This window comes from Diceros bicornis, chromosome 16 (genome assembly GCF_020826845.1).
Source record: "Diceros bicornis minor isolate mBicDic1 chromosome 16, mDicBic1.mat.cur, whole genome shotgun sequence".
In the NCBI taxonomy this organism is placed as follows: domain Eukaryota; kingdom Metazoa; phylum Chordata; class Mammalia; order Perissodactyla; family Rhinocerotidae; genus Diceros; species Diceros bicornis.
In genome coordinates, this window is record NC_080755.1 from 24,116,534 (window position 1) to 24,138,259 (window position 21,726).

Sequence of the window (21,726 nt, forward strand, 5' to 3'; positions counted from 1 at the left end):
GGAAATGCCGTGCTTTTCCTCATATACTATATTAATGAAAACCACTTAAATGTTTTAAATGTTCTGCTCAATTGTAACCAGATTTGGGGGGAAAAATAATTGGTCTAATAAGCCATGGTTATACAGATGAATGTGTGAAAGAATACTCGTATCTCTGGCCCCCATAGAGAGAATCTTGGTTTTCCTGAAAACAAAACAAAACAAAAAGCAAAATTTTTAAAAACCCACACATTAGAGAGTTAGGAAATCTTGACTGATTCTGGTTCCTTTGCTAATACCAGCCGTTTGTCTGGCCTTGTGCTAATCTTACTTGAGGTATTTAATTATTGTTCAAATTGATAATGGTTATCATTTGAAATTCCTCTTGGAATAAGTTCATGGCTATTCTGAACTGAAGATGAGTATGCTCTTACAAACTGTTGATCATCTAGAATAATCTTACTGTCAAGAATATTTGAAATACTACGCCAAAATAGAAGTCTCTTGATGCTATTTAAATTAGAGTAATTAGCTTTATATTTGGTTAAGAATTAAACATCCCATAGTGCCAAAATATTAACATTTCCCAAGAGAGGATTTGCCTCTCAGAAAACCTGAGAACATTCATGCTTCATGTTTATATTACTGTCAAATCAACAATTTAACGGATATTTTATTTTTAGAGGGCATTAATGATTCACAGACACATTTAATTACATAGAAAAACATTGCAGAAATCATTGTTGGTTAAATGACGAAGAAAAACAGAACAATCATTTTGTGGTCCAGTGATTTAATTGAAACAGCACTTTGATGCATCAAGGTATATGTGTTGACTTAATAAATCATGGCAAGGGACTTACAATAAATAATATTAAAATGACCTTATTTTGGATTTCAAAAAGGTTTCATCAAAGATTTTAATGAAAGAGTTAGTTCAAGAGTCTTTATTTCAGGTCTAGTGCAAACAAAGAAAAAAATAAGCAATATGATTTAAAAGTTCTTTCCTTTGGCAGTATTAACGTAACTATCACCTACACAGACATAAAATATAAACATCTATATAGAATATTTTGCCAGATATGATAATTCAAGTTTAATGAAAAAAATCAGTTTTTAAGCTTATATTCAAGTTAATATGAAAAAGAACAAAAACGTGGTAGAATGTTTCAGTCTTCTCTAGGATTGCATCGCTCTTGCAGACTCCAACTCACCTGGATCTCTTTGGGATCACAGCACTGTAAAAAGTTGGGAAAAAAATTTGTAGGATGTGTAAGCGTAGAGAAAAGATTACAGATATATATATAATATATAATATATAATATAAGGGTGTCTTGATTTGGGTCCTGCATATAAACCTGTTGACTTAATAACCTTCAGCTACGTGATATCTTTTCACTACAAAGTTTTCAAATACCAAATAATGGTAATAGTACACTCTACTTCACCGCTGTAGTGGGAGGAGCAAAAGAGAACACAAATGACAGAGACTTTTAGTAAACTGTGAATGCTATACAAATGCCGATGGTTTGGGGGATTACAATTCAACGTCCATTGCTAAGAGTTTTGCTTTCTTTTTGGTTTGTTCGTTCCTTTTATAACAGAGCAGGGTGAGGAGAAAGAAAGGTAGAAGACTTACCCCCTAACCTGAAATTTGGCCACTGATTGGACAACTGGATGAGAGAAAACATTCTGTTTCCTAGTGAGGAAGAAGGGAATAATGACCAAGCTATGCTCTTAGTGGTTGTACCCAGTCATTCACCATGGCCTTTCAGAGCAAGATGGGATATCCACATGAGGCACAGTGGAGGAGGCTGTACCCACCAACATTTGTGCAGCCCAGTGCTCCTCCTGCAGACCACCAGGCATATTGCAAATAATGTCACTATGTTCTGTGGGCTAAAAATCCAATTTAAAGTCATTTAAATCAATCTTTCTGTAGAATAATCACTTTCATTAAGCTTTGTATATATTAAATACATGCTTTACTTGGAATGAAAGGTGCCAAGGTGTTTTATATGCTAAAACATAAAGGAAACAGAAACAAAACCCCACTTTTCATCTCTGAGTACACTTGCCACATGCCATTTTCTGGAATCTCACAGTTCTACGTGATATCATTTGGTTCATTACTTTAATAAAAAGATTCCTTAAAACAGCTACAATTGCTCTTTTCAGATCTAATGATTTCTCTTTGCACATCTCCCTTATGAAGCTGTTCTGACCTTGACAGCTTCTATCCTATTACTGAAATACTACAGTAATAATTCAGAAACACCCTGGTTAATATAAAGTAGCATTTAGGTGTCTAGAGATTTGAATGTTGAGACATTTCACATTATCTTCCTTTCTGGTTTTTAATGAATCTCAGTTCTGATGATCAATAGGATCAAAATTTAAAACTAACAAGTTAAACAAAAATGCAAATATTACCCAAACCAGAATCTGATTTTTCCTGGAGGAGAGACAGCTCTTTATTCCTGTGGAGTCAGTATGTGTTGATATGGAAAACACACAAAAGAAAACCAAACTTGGTTTCAATTTAAAGTGACTCAATAAAATAAAAATAAGGTTATATCCATACTAAACCCACCTGTCATACACTGGGACTGTTTTCAGCCAATGTTCTTCCCTTTTTTTTTTCCTGAGTTAGGGAAAGGTGTAAAAATCTCAGGATTATATACAGATCCCAGTTGGGATTAAGGACGCATGTTAAGGGCTTAGGTTCCTAAGCCTCCTGATCATGCTTCTTTTGGTTGATGATGGAGTGAGAGGAACTGGCTGTTTTTACAGACATCAACCATTAAAGTACTTTTCGTTTTCATATTAATCCTGAGGAGTGCAAGCAATTTTTTAGGTGTTACACAACTCACAATAATCTGTCTCTTTATGAATCAATCTTATTTCCAAGATGGGTTTCAGATTTTTTCATGACTCTGTGTTACCTCTGGAAAATTAAATTAGTCCTTCAATACTCCTCAGTACTATTTAATGGTACCTAATAGAAGCCTAATGGAAGTCTAATTCACATTTATGAAAATTCAGTTATACTCTTATTCTTGTTTCTCCTGCCCATTCTGTTATTTTTGTCTTTGTCTTTGTCCCAATTTTTTATTCTAAAAGACTATCTCTCTCCAACCCACCAACATTAGAATGTAGAATGTAGAACTTATGAGGCAGGGAGTTTTGTCTATTTTTCTCATTGCAGTATTCCCTATGACTGCCTGCTACTAATAGTAAGTGCATAATAAATATTTGTAGAATACAAAAATGTCTTTCTGCATGTCAATGGAAGAATCTATTTTGCCATCTTTTAACTTTTTCTCCCACAGTACCTGGCACATAACAGACACTAAATTTGTGTTTATTGAATAATATACACATTTAATGAATAATACACAAATGAATAAAAGCAGTGAATTTTATACCCTATCTTAGCCCTGGATGCTATAGATGTCCCATAACTCTCTACCTAATTATTGCTCACATTAATTTATTGACTCATGGAAGTTCCTTTACCTAGATCCAACCCTCTACATGTTCCTATGCTCTAAGCTTGTCAAGATCTTAACTGCTTTCTCTTCTCATTTCTCAGCAAACCTGGTGTGCTTTTTTCTTATTTGATACTTGGGGATGAACATGTCAATAGGTGAGATTATACTTCACACTTCCCTCCTCATTGCATGCATCAAGCAATTGGTTATTTATTTATTCTATTCATCCATCCCTATTCAAAAAAGCAGTAATCTTTTTTTACATTTACCTATCCATTCATTCGTTTTAACAATCATTTATTAAGTAATTAATACCATTTTCTGGCAACATACCTGATTTAAAATGCTGATTATTTATCACCATATTGAATCAGTTTTCAAAATGTATTATTTCTTGAATATTTGGAAATTTTGTCAATAATCTTGTCCTGCTGGATGCCTATCTTGTTCCTCCCGCAGAATTTGCAAAAGACACACTTTCCTTTTTGTTCTAGCCCAAATTATCAGTTCATTGTAATGTAGAAAGAAATATGTAACCATCCTTCTCAAACATACCAGAGTTATCACTGGAATTATTTAAGATAGCATGGTAAACATTTAAAATATTGTATACCCTCAATTCACATCGTCCTAGATTTGTCCATAAACAACACAAAAGTTCAAGAAATTTAATTTAAAAAAAACACTTATATGATGGAGTCAGGTTAGGACATCTTTCCTATTTATTTTGTTATCCCTAGTACACAACATGATGCTGGGACATGGTAGGTACCCAATAACTGTTGGTTTAATGAGTAAATACATGGATCAATGTATGAATATATTGGCTAAATGGACCAGAATTATGAGTATAGTATATAGTCACATCTATATAGTCCTGTATATTTGAAGGATATAAGCTGTATCATTCTATGAAGAGGGAATGAAGAAGGAAATTTCTAACATCCTAAATAATCTCTCTGTATTTTATATATATATACATATATACAAACATATACATATACATAATCATTATATTATACATATTGTTATATTATACATAATATGTAATGATAGTATATATTAATAATGACATAAGTGTCCATTGACAGATGAATGGAAAAAGAAACTGTAATAATGGAATATTATTCAGCCATAAAAAAGAATGAAATCTTGCCATTTGCAACAATACAGATGGACCTCAATTGTATTATGCTAAGTCAAATAAGTCAGAGAAAGACAAATAACCTTATGACCTCTCTTATATGTGGAATCTTTATATACATATCTATATAAAATATAGAAATTTATATATATATAAAATATAGAATTTATATATATATATATATATATATATATATATATATATATATATATAAACAAGCTCATAGATGCAGAGAACAGATTGGTGGTTGCCAGAGGAAGAGGTTGGGGAATGGGAGAAATGAGTAAATTATTTTCGGGTTTTTTTTAGTTTAAATAAATTGAATTAAAAAAATAATAGATATAATCTGTATGGTATATAGGTGTAGATGTAGATAGATAGATCTGTATGATATATATTGCTCTATAAAATCCTATATAGTCAAAATTAAAGAAAGCAATCATTTCTCCACTGTGGATAATATAGACAAGTGTTCTTTATGAAAACTCATAAGCCAAGAAGATTTTGTGATAGTATAATATGGACACCAACAAACAAAATCAAAACAATAAAACTTTCTATTATGAAGATTCCATGCACATTGTGATAGAGAATTTGCAATGTACTTAGACAAAGTTAAACAGAAGCAGAACTGGGTCCCAGTAATCTTTATGAAATTGAGTGGCACCTGGAATAGAATCAACTACACTATTATAGTATATATATATACTAGTGTGTGTGTGTATATATATACTATTATAGTTACAGAGAGGTGTTTCCCCTTCTTCAACTGGAGAGAAGTTTGGGAATTAGTCATCATGAATATCAGGGGAAACTCCTCATATTAGTAATATTTTGGTTCTCCTACTGTTGATAGGATGAAAAAATTCCAACTATAATCTCTTCCTTAACTTGGGAGTGTGAATCTGATTAGTCTAACTTAGGTCTCTTACCTTCCCCTAGGTCAGTGTAAGGCAGGGAACATAATTAACAATCCCATCAGACTACATCCACAGGCAAATGGGTAATTTCCCAAATGAAAATTAAAATGTCAGGAAAGTTTGTGAATTCTCTATGGTCAAAAATCAGCAAATGTCCATTATATTGGCTAAATGCCATGGTAAAGAAATCAGAGTTCTCTGTATCATGTCATCTTTGTTTCATAACCAACATTTTTTTTGCCGAAAGTATAAATTTATTATTTTTGATTCTGTGGATAGTGTATGTTACTAATTCATGCCACCGTCTCAAGGAAGCCTGGATGTAGAGTATATACAAATGAAATCCACGCACAGAGAACTCTGATTGCTTGTCTTAATGATGAGGAGTTATCAGTGTCACTTTATATATGAAAAATGACACCAAATTTCATAGTACAGTAAAACTCAGTTATGAACATAAATTCAGGTGACACGTGATTTGTTTCTGTCTTCCTATTCTCTCCCATTCTCTGCTTAGTTCAGCCACTGGATGTGGAGAAGAGGATAAAGCCATGTGGAGAAAGAGAAGATAAATGTATTACGAAGCAGAGAATCCACTCAACTTGAGAATTATTCTAGCCTAATGTCCCTCTATTCTTCAAAAATTTAGAAATAGAATTACCATATATGATCCAGCAATTCCAATTCTGGATATATACCCCAAATAATTGAAAGCAGGGTCTCAGAGGGGTATTTGTAGACCCATGTTCATAGCAGCATTATTCTCAACAGCCAAAAGGTAGAAGCAACCCAAATATATGTTGACAGATGAATGGATAAACAAAATGTTGTATAGCCATACAAGGGAATATTATTAAGCGTTAAAAAGGAAGAAAATTCTTACACATGCTACAACACAGATGAAACTCGATGACACTGTGCTAAGTGAAATAAGTGAATCATAAAAGAACAAATACTGCATGGTTCCACTTATATAAAGGACCTAGAGTAGTCAAATTCATAGAAATAAGAAAGTAGAATGGTGGTTGCCAGGGGCTGGGGAAAGAGAGGAATGGGAAGTTTTTGTTTAATGAGTATAGAGTTTCAACTTTGCAAGAAGAAAAAAGTTCTGGAGACTGTCTGCATAATAATGTGAATGTATTTAACACTACTGAACTATACACTTAATAACAATTTAGACGGTAAATTTCATGTTATGTATATTTTACCACAATTAGAAAAAAATGATATATGTATATATCCCTCTATTGAGCTGAGGAAACAAATGCCAATGAAATGGAAATTCTTTGAATTTTTTCCATGTTCTAGAAATCTTCTGAAACCAGAATATTATTCTCCTTTGATATAAAAGCCGTAATGAACAATTTATCACCAGGAAGCCCCAAATTGCAGCTGAGGTTAGTTCCCTAAACTCACAATAATGTGACCATGGATTTGGTAGAACTTTTTGATTTTATCAGGTTATGCAGAGGGTATTTCCTGTAATTCAATTGGAAATATATATACTTGACATATTGATATTCATTATAAATTAAGCTTTTCCATTCTGAATCAAATTGGTGAGTTCTCTGCCTCATTACTCTATCCCTGATTGTTGTTCCCTGGGACATTTAGGGATATCCATTCTGAAAAGAAATCAAGAATTCTTTCCTATGATTTCTGAATGTAAACTTCATTTCCAAGATCTATTGTTGTATTCAGCTTGCTCCTTGGTGCTTGCACAAACTCTATTTTTTATGATTAGAAAAAGTATTTACTTGAAGCTCCTGAGATAGCCATTGCCAGCAATGGTCAAACATTTACAACTTGAGAAGACACTTGTTGAATCATTTTGACACCATTTGAAGTAGTCATTTTCTTGAATCTTTGTGTTTTTTTAAATCATCTTTTTACATTTATCATTATTCCATGGACTTTAGAGATAACGCCTTGAATTTTCATTTTCTATACTCCTCTGACTTATTTTGACCCACAAATATTCCATCTGCTGACATAATTATGGGATAGCAGGGCTCAAGTAGGAAAGCCATTTACATTTAAGGGTAAAGCTATTATTTGTGTCATCAAAATGGTAAACATTTTAAAGGACAGACAGATGGTCCTTATGGAATAAGCCACATATCAGAATTTCCATTTTCAAATTGGCTAAGGACAAGCAGATTTTTGCTGTGTCAAATAATGATAATTGTATAAAATTCAACAAAGTCATTATTGTGAGAGATTTCAAAACAATTTCAAATTTTAAAATCTATCTTGCTGGCAATGGCTAACTCAGTAGCTTCAGATAATTATGGGATATATATCTATGTTGGATGCTAGAGTCTATTGGAATCTATAGGTATGGTTTGGAATACATATCTGTATTTTTCTGTGCTTGTGTCTGTATATATGTATGTATAAGGACACTTGAACATGAATATGAGGCATTGAGCGCAGGGATTATGGGGTATTTATGAGCTGCATGAAATTCTGATGAATACATTTCCTTAAACAACATTCAAAATAATTTGAATGTTTCAAAATCAAGAAATAATGTTTTTTGTAACTTTAACAAATCTAATACAAAGTGGTTATTCCTTCAAGCATAGAGAACATTGAATTTCACTGTTTCGTGTAGATAGGAAATGAGCTTCTTGTTCTGCTTTGTCTTGTACACATTCTGCTCTATTTTCATATTCGAGTGAACGTAGCTACTTGTATCAAGAAGAACTATAGAAGCACTATTTACTTTTTATTTTCTACCCATGAATTTTTTGAAGCTTGCACTTTTTTTCTAATTACCCAGCTATCAAATATATGCAAGCTCCAAAACTGTCTTGAACATGCATGAGGGAATGTCCCCTATTTCCACACATTTCTCTATTCATAATTCCATGACAGTTTATTGAAGCCTTGAAATTACTTTAATTACTTTTAACAGGCAGTGTTTTTCCTAATAGTTGAAACTATTATTATTTTAGTATTATTTTCATCCCACAAAGCTCATTGTATAAGGTGTTTCCTAGAAGTACTGGGACCTGCACATTCATACAGCAATTAATCTCTTCAGATAAAGACCGATATTTCTAGGAGGGGAGTTAAATTATGCATAATTATGCTCTATTATTCAGTATTAAGGACGGCCTACTCTGTAAATGCTTTAACTCTTGGTAAATAGAATGAGTAGCCTCCAAATTGCCCTGTTTGCCCTTCAGAAGGGCTAAGAGGATGTGTCCACTGCCTTCAAATCCTGGATGCTCTAGCTTTTGGTTTGGCAAATTCCATATACTTGCAAGCTTTTAGATGAAAGAGCACCCCTGATCTTAGAAACAATTAAGGTGGTCTTCTACCATTTGGTGTCTACATGATGTCTTTTAGAATTATTCATTATAAAACAGGTAAAAGGGAAGACAGAGTTTTGGAAATATATTTTACCTGAAATTCTCCATATTAACACACAAGTGTATACACACACACAAACCATTACAGTCCATCATTTAATCAATGCTTAAACTAGTGAAATAGGGAAAGTGCAGGTGGTAATAGGTATAACTTTATAGTAGAAAAGGATTTTAAAATCCCATCAGGGAAAGGACATTGCATATAAGCCAATAAACATCTAAAGAACACTGAATTCATTCATATAGCAAAGTGTATATATTCTTATTTCAAGAAAAATGTAAGAATTTTTGCTTTGCAAAGGCACTCCTAAAGAAAACACCAGTGTCTTCAGAGTGCTTCAGTGCTTAGCGCTCAATATGCTCTGGTTGACCGTATAAAGCTGATAAATGTGTTTCAGAAGGGTAGTGAATCAAGGTCGTGCTTCCTTAGCTCCATACAGTCCAACCTTCTTCCCTCTTCATTGCCTCCAAAGTAAGAATGAAATAGTGAAAAATTATATGACTGCAATACCTATAAAAACCATGAATGCAATGAGATTTTGTGGGAAGAATATAAAGTACATCACAATTGCAAGCAGCATTGCCTGGTATGGGAATTCCAGCCTTATGGGTGGGTGTTGCTGCTTCCGGATTTTTATTCCATACACTTTAGGGGTATTTCTTAAGTATCATACACTTCTCTGAAGGAGGAAATACATATAGGGCAATACTCTTTGAAACTTGAAGTCTCTCTGCCTACCACGTGTAGAGTAATAAAATCAGGCATGCTAAGAAATACAGCTGTGGAATTAGGACCCCTAAAAGAGAAACACAAAATGTACTCTGTGTGGCTAACCGGGGCCTAAAATAAAATCGAGTCAAGCGGTCACACGGCACGAGGTGCAGCCACGTACTCGGTTCTCGGAAAAACCACAACTTGCACCTGAAACTGAGCATTCCTTTCTAACGGATGGCCAGAAGTCTGAAATAGCTGATTTTAGAACACTAGTATTCATAGGAGAACCAGCAAATCAGAGGGCTTTCAACACAATCCCTGTAGTCTATGGTTTTTCCCTTTATAGGCTCTGCCCTCCCACGCTCTCCCCAGAGCAAACTTTTGCTTTGTTTCAGAGGCTGAATCTCCCCGGTTTGCAAACTGTCTGAGCAATAAAGCTTTGCTATTAAATTCTTGTATTCCAGATATTTTTTTGTTGATACAGCTATAGTGGGATACAGCTTATCTCTTAAACAGTGGAAATTCTGAATAGGAATTTCCCCTCTTTTGTGCTTCTCATGTTAGTATGTTAAGGATATTTTACACTTATGTTCGTTACTGTCTCTAAAGTTTCATGGTGATAGCATGCAAGATTATCTCATATAGTCATTTCCTTTTCAATTTAAGTCCTTTTTAAAAAATAATTTCACCCGCCATACTGTTATCCTTCTTTACTGCAGCTATGCAATAAATTAAGTTAAGGCTTTAAGGGATTCTTTTTAAGGAAGTTGCAAATCTCTTTCCATGATCAATATACTGCTGCACTTCCCTTAGGTAGAAATATTCTGTCAATCCATTTCTGAAAAACATCATGGCACTGCTTTATTGGTATTAAATTGCATTTGGTTTCAAGTATCTCAGAAGAATGTTAACACTTTTATTTTTGGTCTGGACATAGAAGTACATAGCACATTAATTAAAATCACAGACAATATTAAATTGAGTGATGATATGGACACCCAGAGAACACAAACAGATAATAAAAAGAGATCCAGAATGAAATAACCAAATAATGTTTACACTTCTTTTTTTTTTTTTTTTTGATTTTTATTGATATTTTAATGGTTTCTAACATTGTGAAATTTTGGGTTGTACATTTTTGTTTGTCCATCACCCCATATATGACTCCCTTCACCCCTTGTGCCCACCTCCCACCCCCACTTCCCGGGTAACCACAGTCCAGTTTTCTCTGTCCATGTGTTGGTTTATATTCCACATATGAGTGAGATCATACAGTGTTTGTCTTTCTCTTTCTGGCTTATTTCACTTAACATAATACGCTCCAGGCCCATCCATGTTGTTGCAAATGGGACGATTTTGTCTTTTTTTATGGCTGAGTAGTATTCCATTGTATATATATACCACATTTTCTTAATCCAATCGTCAGTCGAGGGACACTTAGGTTGCTTCCACTTCTTGGCTATGGTGAATAATGCTGCAATGAACATAGGGGTGCATAAGCCTCTTTGGATTGTTGATTTCAGGTGCGTTAGATAGATTCCCAGTAGTGGGATGGCTGGATCATAGGGCATCTCTATTTTTAATTCTTTGAGGAATCTCCATACCGTTTTCCATAGAGGCTGCACCAATTTGCATTCCCACCAGCTGTGTATGAGGGTTCCTGTTTCTCCACATCCTCTCCAACATTTGTTGTTTTTTGTCTTGGTGATTATAGCCATTCTAACGGGCGTGAGGTGGTATCTTAGTGTTGTTTTGATTTGCATTTCCCTGATGATTAGTGATGTTGAGCATCTTTTCATGTGCCTATTGGCCATCTGTATATCTTCCTTGGAGAAGTGTCTGTTCATTTCCTCTGCCCATTTTTTGATCGGGTTGTTTGTTTTTTTGTTGTTCAATTGTGTGAGTTCTTTATATATTATGGAGATCCACCCCTTGTCAGATGTATGTTTTGCAAATATTCTCTCCCAGCTGGTTGGTTGTTTGTTCATCTTGATTCTGATTTCATTTGTCTTATAAAAGCTCTTTAGTCTGATAAAGTCCCACTTGTTTATTTTTTCTTTAGTTTCCCTAGTCTGGGTAGGCATGTCATCCGAAAAGATTCCTTTAAACCCAATGTCAAATAGTGTGTTGCCTATATTTTCTTCTATGAGTTTTATAGTTTCAGGTCTCACCTTCAGGTCTTTGATCCATTTTGAGTTAATTTTTGTGAATGGCGATAGCACATGGTCCACTTTCATTCTTTTGCATGTGGATGTCCAGTTTTCCCAACACCATTTATTGAAGAGACTTTCCTTTCTCCATTGCATGTCCTTAGCACCTTTGTCGAAAATTAGCTGTCCGTATATGTGTGGTTTTATTTCTGGGCTTTCAATTCTGTTCCATTGATCTGTGTGTCTGTTTTTGTACCAGTACCATGCTGTTTTGATTACTATTGCTTTGTAGTATGTTTTGAAGTCAGGAATTGTGATGCCTCCTGCTTTGTTCTTTTTCTTTAGGATTTCTTTAGCTATTCGGGGTCTTTTGTTGCCCCATATAAATTTTAGTATTCTTTTTTCTATTTCTGTGAAGAATGTCATTGGGATTCTGATTGGGATTGCATTGAATCTGTAGATTGCTTTAGGTAATATAGACATTTTAACTATGTTTATTCTTCCAATCCACGTGCATGGGATATCTTTCCATTTCTTTATGTCATCGTAGATTTCCCTCAATAATGTCTTGTAGTTCTCATTGTATAGGTCCTTCACCTCCTTGGTAAGATTTATTCCTAGGTATTTTATTCTTTTTGATGCAATTGTAAATGGTATTATCTTTTTGAGCTCTCTTTCTGTTAGTTCATTATTAGCATATAGAAATGCAACTGATTTTTGTAGATTGATTTTGTACCCTGCAACTTTGCTGTAGTTGTTGATTGTTTCTAACAGTTTTCCAACAGATTCTTTAGGGTTTTCTATATATACAATCATGTCATCTGCAAATAGTGAGAGTTTCACTTCTTCGTTACCTATTTGGATTCCTTTTATTCCTTTTTCTTGCCTAATTGCTCTGGCCAAAACCTCCAGTACTATGTTGAACAGGAGTGGTGAGAGTGGGCAGCCCTGCCTCGTTCCTGTTCTCAGAGGAATGGCTTTCAGTCTTTCCCCGTTGAGTATGATGTTAGCTGTGGGTTTGTCATATATGGCCTTTATTATGTTGAGGTACTTTCCTTCTATTCCCATTTTATTGAGAGTTTTTATCATAAATGGATGTTGTATCTTGTCAAATGCCTTCTCTGCGTCTATTGAGACGATCATGTGGTTTTTATTCTTTGTTTTGTTGATGTGATGTATCACGTTGATTGATTTGCGGATGTTGAACCATCCCTGCGTCTCTGGTATAAATCCCACTTGATCATGGTGTATGATCTTTTTAATATATTGTTGTATTCGGTTTGCCAATATTTTGTTGGGGATTTTTGCATCAATGTTCATCAGCGATATTGGCCTGTAATTTTCTTTCTTTGTATTGTCTTTGTCTGGTTTCGGTATCAGGGTGATGTTGGCCTCATAGAATGATTCAGGAAGTGTTCCATCTTCCTCTATTTTTTGGAATAGTTTGAGGAGGATGGGTATTAAATCTTCTTTGAATGTTTGGTAAAATTCACTGGAGAAGCCATCTGGTCCTGGACTTTTATTTTTTGGGAGGTTTTTGATTACTATTTCAATCTCTTTACTTGTGATTGGTCTATTCAGATTCTCCATTTCTTCTTGGTTCAATTTTGGGAGGTTGTATAAGTCTAAGAATTTATCCATTTCTTCTAGATTGTCCAATTTGTTGGCATATAATTTCTCATAGTATTCTCTTGTAATCCTCTGTATTTCCATGGTATTCGTTGTAATTTCTCCTCTTTCATTTCTAATTTTATTTACTTGAGCCTTTTCTCTTTTTTTCTTAGTTAGCCTGGCTAAGGGTTTGTCTATTTTGTTTATCTTCTCGAAGAACCAACTCTTTGTTTCATTAATCCTTTCTACTGTTTTTTTGGTCTCAATATCATTTATTTCTGCTCTGATTTTTATTATTTCTCTCCTTCTGCTGGCTTTGGGCTTTGTTTGTTCTTCTTTTTCTAGTTCTGTTAGGTGTAATTTAAGGTTGCCTATTAGGGCTTTTTCTTGTTTGTTAAGGTGGGCTTGTATCGCTATGAGTTTCCCTCTCAGGACCGCTTTTGCTGCGTCCCATATGGTTTGATATGGCATGTTATCATTTTCGTTTGTTTCCAGATAGTTTTTGATTTCTCCTTTAATTTCATCAATGATCCATTGGTTGTTCAGTAGCATGTTGTTTAATCTCCACATTTTTGTCACTTTCCCAGTTTTTTTTTCCTGGTTCATTTCCAGTTTCATAGCCTTATGGTCTGAAAAGATGCTTGTTATGATTTCAATCTTCTTAAATTTATTGAGGCTTGCTTTGTTTCCCAACATATGGTCTATCCTAGAGAATGTTCCATGCGCGCTTGAGAAGAATGTGTAGTCAGCTGTTTTTGGGTGGAGTGCTCTGTATATGTCTACTAGGTCCATCTCGTCCAGTTTTTCATTTAAGTCTAATATTTCTTTATTAACTTTTTGTCTGGATGATCTATCCATTGCTGTAAGTGGGGTGTTAAGATCCCCTACTATTATTGTGTTGTTGTTGATTTCTCCTTTTAGGTTTGTTAATAGTTGTTTTATGTACATTGGTGCTCCTATGTTAGGTGCATATATATTTATAAGTGATATGTCTTCTTGATGGAGTGTCCCTTTTATCATTATATATTTCCCTTCTTTGTCTTTCTTAACCTGTTTTATCTTGAAGTCTACTTTGTCTGATATGAGTATGGCAACACCTGCTTTCTTTTGTTTGCCGTTAGCTTGGAGTATTGTCTTCCATCCTTTCACTCTGAGCCTGTGCTTGTCTTTAGTGCTAAGATGTGTTTCCTGAAGGCAGCATATTGTTGGGTCTTGCTTTTTAATCCATCCTGCCACTCTGTATCTTTTGATTGGAGAGTTCAATCCATTTACATTTAGGGTAATTATTGATATATGAGGGTTGAATGTTGCTGTTTTGTCACTTATTTTCTGGTTCTTTTGCATTTCCTTTGTTTCTTGTCCCATTTGTTTTGGACTGCCAATTCAGTTTGGTTGTTCTGTCTTATGATTCTTCTAGTTTTCTCTTTGTTTATCATATGTGGTTTTAATTTGATTATTTGTTTAGTGGTTACCTTGAGGTTTGGGCGAAAAATCTTCTGTATGAGATAGTCCATTATCTGATAGCCTCCTATTTCCTTATACTAAGTCAATTCAGTCACTTTCCTCTTCCCCTTCTAAGTTGCTCTTGTTATACCTTATTCTATCTTGTGTTGTGGCTGTGTGTTTACAGTGATGAGGTTAAATTTATTTTTGGTGAATTTCTTCCTTTGATCTTTGAGTTTAGTATTTAAGTGGTTGCTAACCTATTCCGGTAAAGATCTACTATTTCTCTGATTTTGTCTACCTACTTTTCTCCTTACTCCAAGCTTTGTGTTCCCTTTCTCTTCTTGTTTTCAGGCCTGAGGGCCTTCTTGAGTATTTCTTGTAGTGGCGGTCTCGTGGCCATGAACTCCCTTAGCTTTTGTTTATCTGGGAGAGTTACTATTTCTCCATCATATTTGAAGGATATTTTTGCTGGATAGAGTATTCTTGGCTGAAAGTTTTTGTCTTTTAGTATTTTGAATATATCATTCCAGTCTCTTCTAGCCTGAAAAGTTTCTGTTGAGAAATCCGCTGAAAGCCTGATGGGAGTTCCTTTGTACGTTATTTTTTGTTTTTGTCTAGCTGCCCTTAATATTGTTTCTTTGTCGTTGACCCTGGCTAGCCTTACCACTAGGTGTCGTGGTGAAGGCCTTTGTCTGTTAATATATATAGGAGTCCTGTTGGCTTCGCTTACTGGTATTTCCTGCTCCTTCCCCAGATTTGGGAAATTTTCAGCTATTATTTCCTTGAATAGGCTCTCTGTTCCTCTTTCCCTCTCCTCTCCCTCAGGAATACCTATAATTCTTATGTTACATTTTCTAATAGAGTCCGATATTTCTCGGAGTCTTTCTTCATTTCTTTTTAGTCTTAATTCTCTCTCTTCTTCCATCTGGAGTATATCTGTATTCCTATCCTCTAAAGTACTAATTCTTTCCTCCATATTGTCAGCTCTGTTCTTTAAAGATTCCAGATTCTCCTTTATCTCCTCCATTGTGTTCTTCATCTCCATCAGCCCTGATAGGTTTTTCTTTATGATTTCAATCTCTTTTGTGAAGAAACTCCTAATCTCATTTAATTGTTTGTCTGTGTTGTCTCGTATTTCATTGAGTGTTTTTATGACAGCTATTTTGAAATCTCTGTCATTTAGTTTATGGATTTCTGTGTCTTCGGGGTTGATTTCTGGGTGCTTGTCATTTTGTTTCTGGTCTGGTGATTTCATATATTTTTGCATTGTGGTTCCTGTGTTGGTTTTGATTTTCCTCATCCTGGAAGTCTCTGGTTGCAATTTCCACCTGCCGCCACTGTGTGGTGGTAAAGGGCTGTGTAGTCTAAGCCCCCTGCGCTCTGCCCCAGTTTTTCTGCTGCGATCCGCAGCTTTGTTTTGTTTTGTTTTGTTTCTTTTCCCCACTGCGATCCACGGGTCCAGTCCAGTTTATTCAGGTCTGCCTCGGACCGCTAGATCTGGTCGAGCTGCAGATTCCGGGTTGCGGGGAGGGGGGAGCTCTCTCTTTTGCCCTCTGGGTCCCTGACGTGGGAGGCTTCTCGTTTGCCCCTCTTTATCCGCTCTCTGGGTTGCTCAGATGTTGATGGTAGCCCTGTGGCTCCTCTGAGCCCTCTGTGCGGGAGTTTCCCACTGGCTGAGAGCGCCCGAAGAGCTACAGTTTCCCGCCGAGGGCCGCCCCTCCCCCCTCTCTGGGAGCCGCGCGGACCGGATCGCTGATCTGATGGGGAGGGAGCGGAGTTCTCCTTACCTCTCCCCACTTCCTCCGGGGGCCCAGCACGTTCCGCTCTCAGATGTGCGGCAGTGTGGATCCCTCCGCTCCAGCTTTTGACTGTCTGGGATTCCGTTGTTGGTCTGTGGCTGTTACTTTTGTTGTATTTTGTGGGGGAAGAATTCACGGGAAAGCTCACTCCGCCATGATGCTGACGTCACTCCCTGTTTACACTTCTTAATGCCATTTTGGATACATATGAAGAAACATCCAAACACTGATAGCTGGGAAATATTTTCTGCATGACTACCTTACAAAGAAGCATGTGGCTGATCGAAATAGAAACAAAATAGGTACAGATTTATAGTAAAGAACAATATCAAGGAAAGTTTGACAAACATGATTAGTACGTATTGAGTCTAAAGAAGTGATTGTACCTTTCAAAATAATTGTATTTTCTAAACCTGGCCAATCTGTTTAATCCAGCTGTTGTATTGATACAGAAAGATCATCAGTATGGAGCAATATAGTCATCTGATAAAACAGAAGTTCTAGTGCTATTATAAGTAGGAGTAGAAGAATGACATGGAAAGAGTGTGATAAAATTTAAGTTCATGAATGTAGGAAACAGAAAGGCAATCCAAGGCAAGGGAGAGAGGCTTCATCACAAAACTATTATGAAAGTGGAAATCAGTATGTTATAAAGAGAACCTAATAGATGTGGTGTAAGAAATATCATCCTTGGGAGGTGATAACTTATATAAAGTCATGTGTCACTTAATGGTGGGGATATGTCCTGATAAATGTGTCATTTGGTGATTTTGTCATTGTGCAAACATCATAGAGTATACTTAGACAAACCTAGATGGTGTAGCCTACTACACACCTGGGCTACATAGTATAGCCTACTGCTACTAGGCTACAAACCTGTACAGCATGTCACTCTACTGAATACTGTAGGCAATTGTAACACAATGGCAAGTATTTGTGTATCTAGACATAGAAAAGAAATAGTAAAATTATGATATAAAAGATAGTAAATGGTACATCTGTATAGGACACTAACCATGAATGGAGCTTGCAAGACTGGAAGTTGCTCTGGGTGAGTCAGAGAGTGAGTGGTGAGTGAACATGAAGGCCTAAGACATTACATACACTACTGTGGACTTTATAAACACTGTACATTAGGCTTCACTAAATTTATTGAGAAATATTTTTCTTCAATAATAAATTAACCTTAGCTTACTGTAACTTTCTTAGTTCATAAACTTTTTAATTTTTTAAGCTTTTTGACTCTTTTGCCATAGCACTTAAAACACAAACACATTATACAGTTGTACAAAACTGCTTTCTTTATTTAAATCTTATGCTCTAAGCTTTTTCACATTTTTAAAATATTTTGTTTTTTTTTACTTTTTAAACTTTTTTGTTAAAAAACTAAGACAAACTCACACATTGGCCTAGGCCTACACATGGTCAGGATCATCAAAATCACTGTCTTCCGCCTCCACAGCTTGTCCCACTGGAAGGTCTTCAGGGGCAATAACACCCACGGAGCCGTCATCAGCTTTCGTAACGCCTTCTTCTGGAATACCTCCTGAAGGACCTGCCTCAGTCTCTGCTTGAGGTGGTGTCACTCTTTTCAGAAATATGTCCATGGTGATTTGTTCGGTTTGTTTCTTTTTTCATCATAGGTTGGCTTGTAAGTAGATGATGCACCATGAATATTCCTCTATATTAATTCAAATCTTTGGGTATTTGGGTCCACGTTTTTGAACTCTGTAGGGAGCTTGTGTGGGCTGCAAAAGCTTCTGCTAAACCCTTCACTGTGAATTTTCTTGGGGGTTCTTCTTCTTTTTCTTCTGCAGTTTCCTTTTCTCTTGCCTCTTCTTCAGCTATGCGTTCCTGTTCCAGTTCCAGCAACTCCTCATTAGTCGCTTCCTCAGGAACCACCTCTAGGAGCTCCTCAATGTCATCCTCATCCACACTCAGGTTAAAGTTGTTTGCCATCTCAACCACAGCCTTGTTGATTTTTGCAACCTCCTCATCCTTGGCAAATCCTTTGAAGTCATGGACAAACCTCTTGAGTGTCTTCTTCCAGATGCCACTCATACACTCCTTGGTGACATAATCCCTAGCCCAAGCGAGGTTCTTGATGCAGTCGTAGATGTAGTAATCCTTGCATAATTGCATCAGTGATTCCGCAGCGTCTTCTTCGGTTGCAGCAATAGCCTGGGCAAAGGTCCTCCTCAGGCAATAGGCCTTAAGGCTGCTAGAACTCCATGATCCATTGATTGGATCAAGGAGGTGATATTTGGAGGAAGAAATGCTACTTTAATATTGGGATGAAGATCACCAATAAAAGGAGAATGTCTGTGAGCATTATCAACAATAAGCTAAATCATGAAAGGTATGTTATTCTCCAAACAGTACTTCTCTATTTTACTGGCATAGCAATTCAGGAAGGATCTTGGAAGAGCAGCTGGATAATCTATGATTTCTTATTGCTCCAGAACTATAGTGGTAGTGTGTGCTTCCTGATATGCTTCAAGTCCCCGAGGTTCTCACTGTGCCAGATCACAAAAGGTTTCAATTTGTAGCCTGCAACATTGTCCCCAAACAAGACTGTTATCCTGTCCTTAAAAGCCTTGAAACCTGGCATTGACTTGGCCTTCTTATGGATGAAAGTCCTTGCAGGCATCCGTTTCCAGAATAGGGAGGTTTCATCCATATTGAATATTTCCTCTGGCAAGTAATTTTCCTCCACAATACGCTTATCTCGAGTTCCCCAAAGTTCTTCAGCTGCTTTAACATCAGTACCCACAGACTCACAACTCACTTTCACCTTATGTAATGAATAATAATTCTTGAATCATTTGAACCACCCAGAGCTAGCAGTAAATTCAACATAGTAGTCAGGTACAGCCTTTTCTTTCAACATTGCAAACAAATTTTTTGCTTTGACCATGATGGTCATGGTGCTGAGAAGGATACGCTTCTGTGTCTGGTCTTCAATCCAGGTCATTAGAAGTTTCTCCATGTCTGATATGGGCCATTCTCGAACTTTTGTTAGTCTCATTGCCTTCAAGGAAGCAGATCCTTTAACAGCTTTTGTCACTTTATTCTTTTTTTTTTTTCTGTTTTTGTTTTTTGTTTATTGAGGTAACATTGGTTTATAGCATTGTATAAATTTCAGGTGTACATCATTATACTTCTATTTCTGCATGGATTACATCATGTTCTCATGCTAACCACCCAAATACTAATTACAATCCATCACCACACACATGTGCCTAATTATCCCTTTCGCCCTCCTCCCTCCCCCCTTCCCCTCTGGTAACCACCAATCCAATCTCTGTCTCCATGTGTTTGTTTGTTGTTGTTACTATCTACTACTTAATGAGTGAGATCATATAGTATTTGACCTTCTCCCTCTGACTTATTTCACTTTGCATAATACCCTCAATGTCCATCCGTATTGTCACAAATGGCTGGATTTCATCGTCTCTTATGGCTGAGTAGTATTCCATTGTGTATATATACCGTATCTTCTTTATCCATTCGTCCCTTGATGGGCACTTAGGTTGCTGCCACTGCTGGGTATTTATCCAAAGAATGTGAAAACACCAACGTGTAAAGATACATGCACCCCTGTGTTCATTGCAGTGTCACTTTGTTCTTGTTCTTCAAGATTGTCACTATGGTGGAATGGGACATGACTGACTGATGAGCAATAACCATCACTGATTTTCCACCTTTGTAGTCCTTAATCACTATTAATTTTGTTTCCAGGTCACTCACTTGACGTGGCCTCTTATTCGCAACATTAGCAGTGGATTTTGTATGGTTAGGTGCCTTAATGAACAAAACAATACAAGATCAAATCAATTAAGCATCAGAAAATGATGCAATCAAGAGATGCAGTAAACTCGAGAGGTATGAGGCTGCCGGCATGTGGCATACTGTTTTACAGTAAAAATTTTCTTTTTATAAGTAGAAAGAGTACACTCTAAAATAATGATAAAAAGTATAGTCATAGTAAATACATAAACCAGTAACACAGTTGTTTATTATCATTATCAAGTATTATGTACTGTATATAATTGTATGTGCTGTACTTTTATACGACTGGTAGTGAAGTTTTTTTACACCAGCATTGCCACATACACATGAGTAGTGCACTGTGCTATGACATTACAACAAGTACAGCGTCACTAGGTGAGAGGAATTTTTCAGCTTCATTGTAATTTTACAGGACCACCATTGAAAATATGGGGTCCATTATTGACTGAAATGTCATTATGCAGCGCATGACTACAGTTTAACAGCTAGTTTAAGTGGTAATTTCCATATCTCTGCCATTGATTTCTCTAATTTATATTTCAGTTTGGATACTTTTTACTAGCTTATTATATTGTCAATTTGTTATTTTGAAATGAAATTATTATAGACCCCAGTTAGAGTTTGTCCATTAATATTATTATAAAATACAAAGGGAGACCCAATAATTTCCGTATTGACTATTTCTTCTTGCTTCTGACTTCTTTATACAATGCAAAAAAAAATTAAATGTGCATCACCATACTTAGAGTCAGTTTCTAGGAGTTAGACAAAAACTTCTTGGAGTGGATAAGAAAGTGAAGTAAGCTATAAAAATCAGGCGCTCAGATGAATCATTCGAATTATTCTCCAGTTAAAGATTAATGCTCTCCATACTCACTGAAAGTCCAGAAATTCAACCCATGATTATGAAATGCAAGCTTTTCTTCCTAGCTCCAAACAATATATCAACAAATACACAGAACAAACTATATCCTTAAAGGTTAGCAAGCCATTTAGCATACTCACAATAAGGCACAGAAACAGGGAGTGTGGCTTGTTCTTTAGTTTGGGAGGCAGGACTGAACCTAAAATACAGCTACTTATGTGTTTTCTTGTAGTTATATTCACACACACATGGTGTCAGCTATCAATCAGTTAAACACAAGTAAAGTACTCAAAAACATTAGACCCTCTTTCACCTCAAATTTTATTTACTGTTTCCTAGTCCGTGCATATTTTGTTATTCTTATTGGTTTTTTCTCCTCTCTCTCTCCCTTCTCAGAAGTGAGGTGTTCATTGTGCTGAGGGGAAATCAAA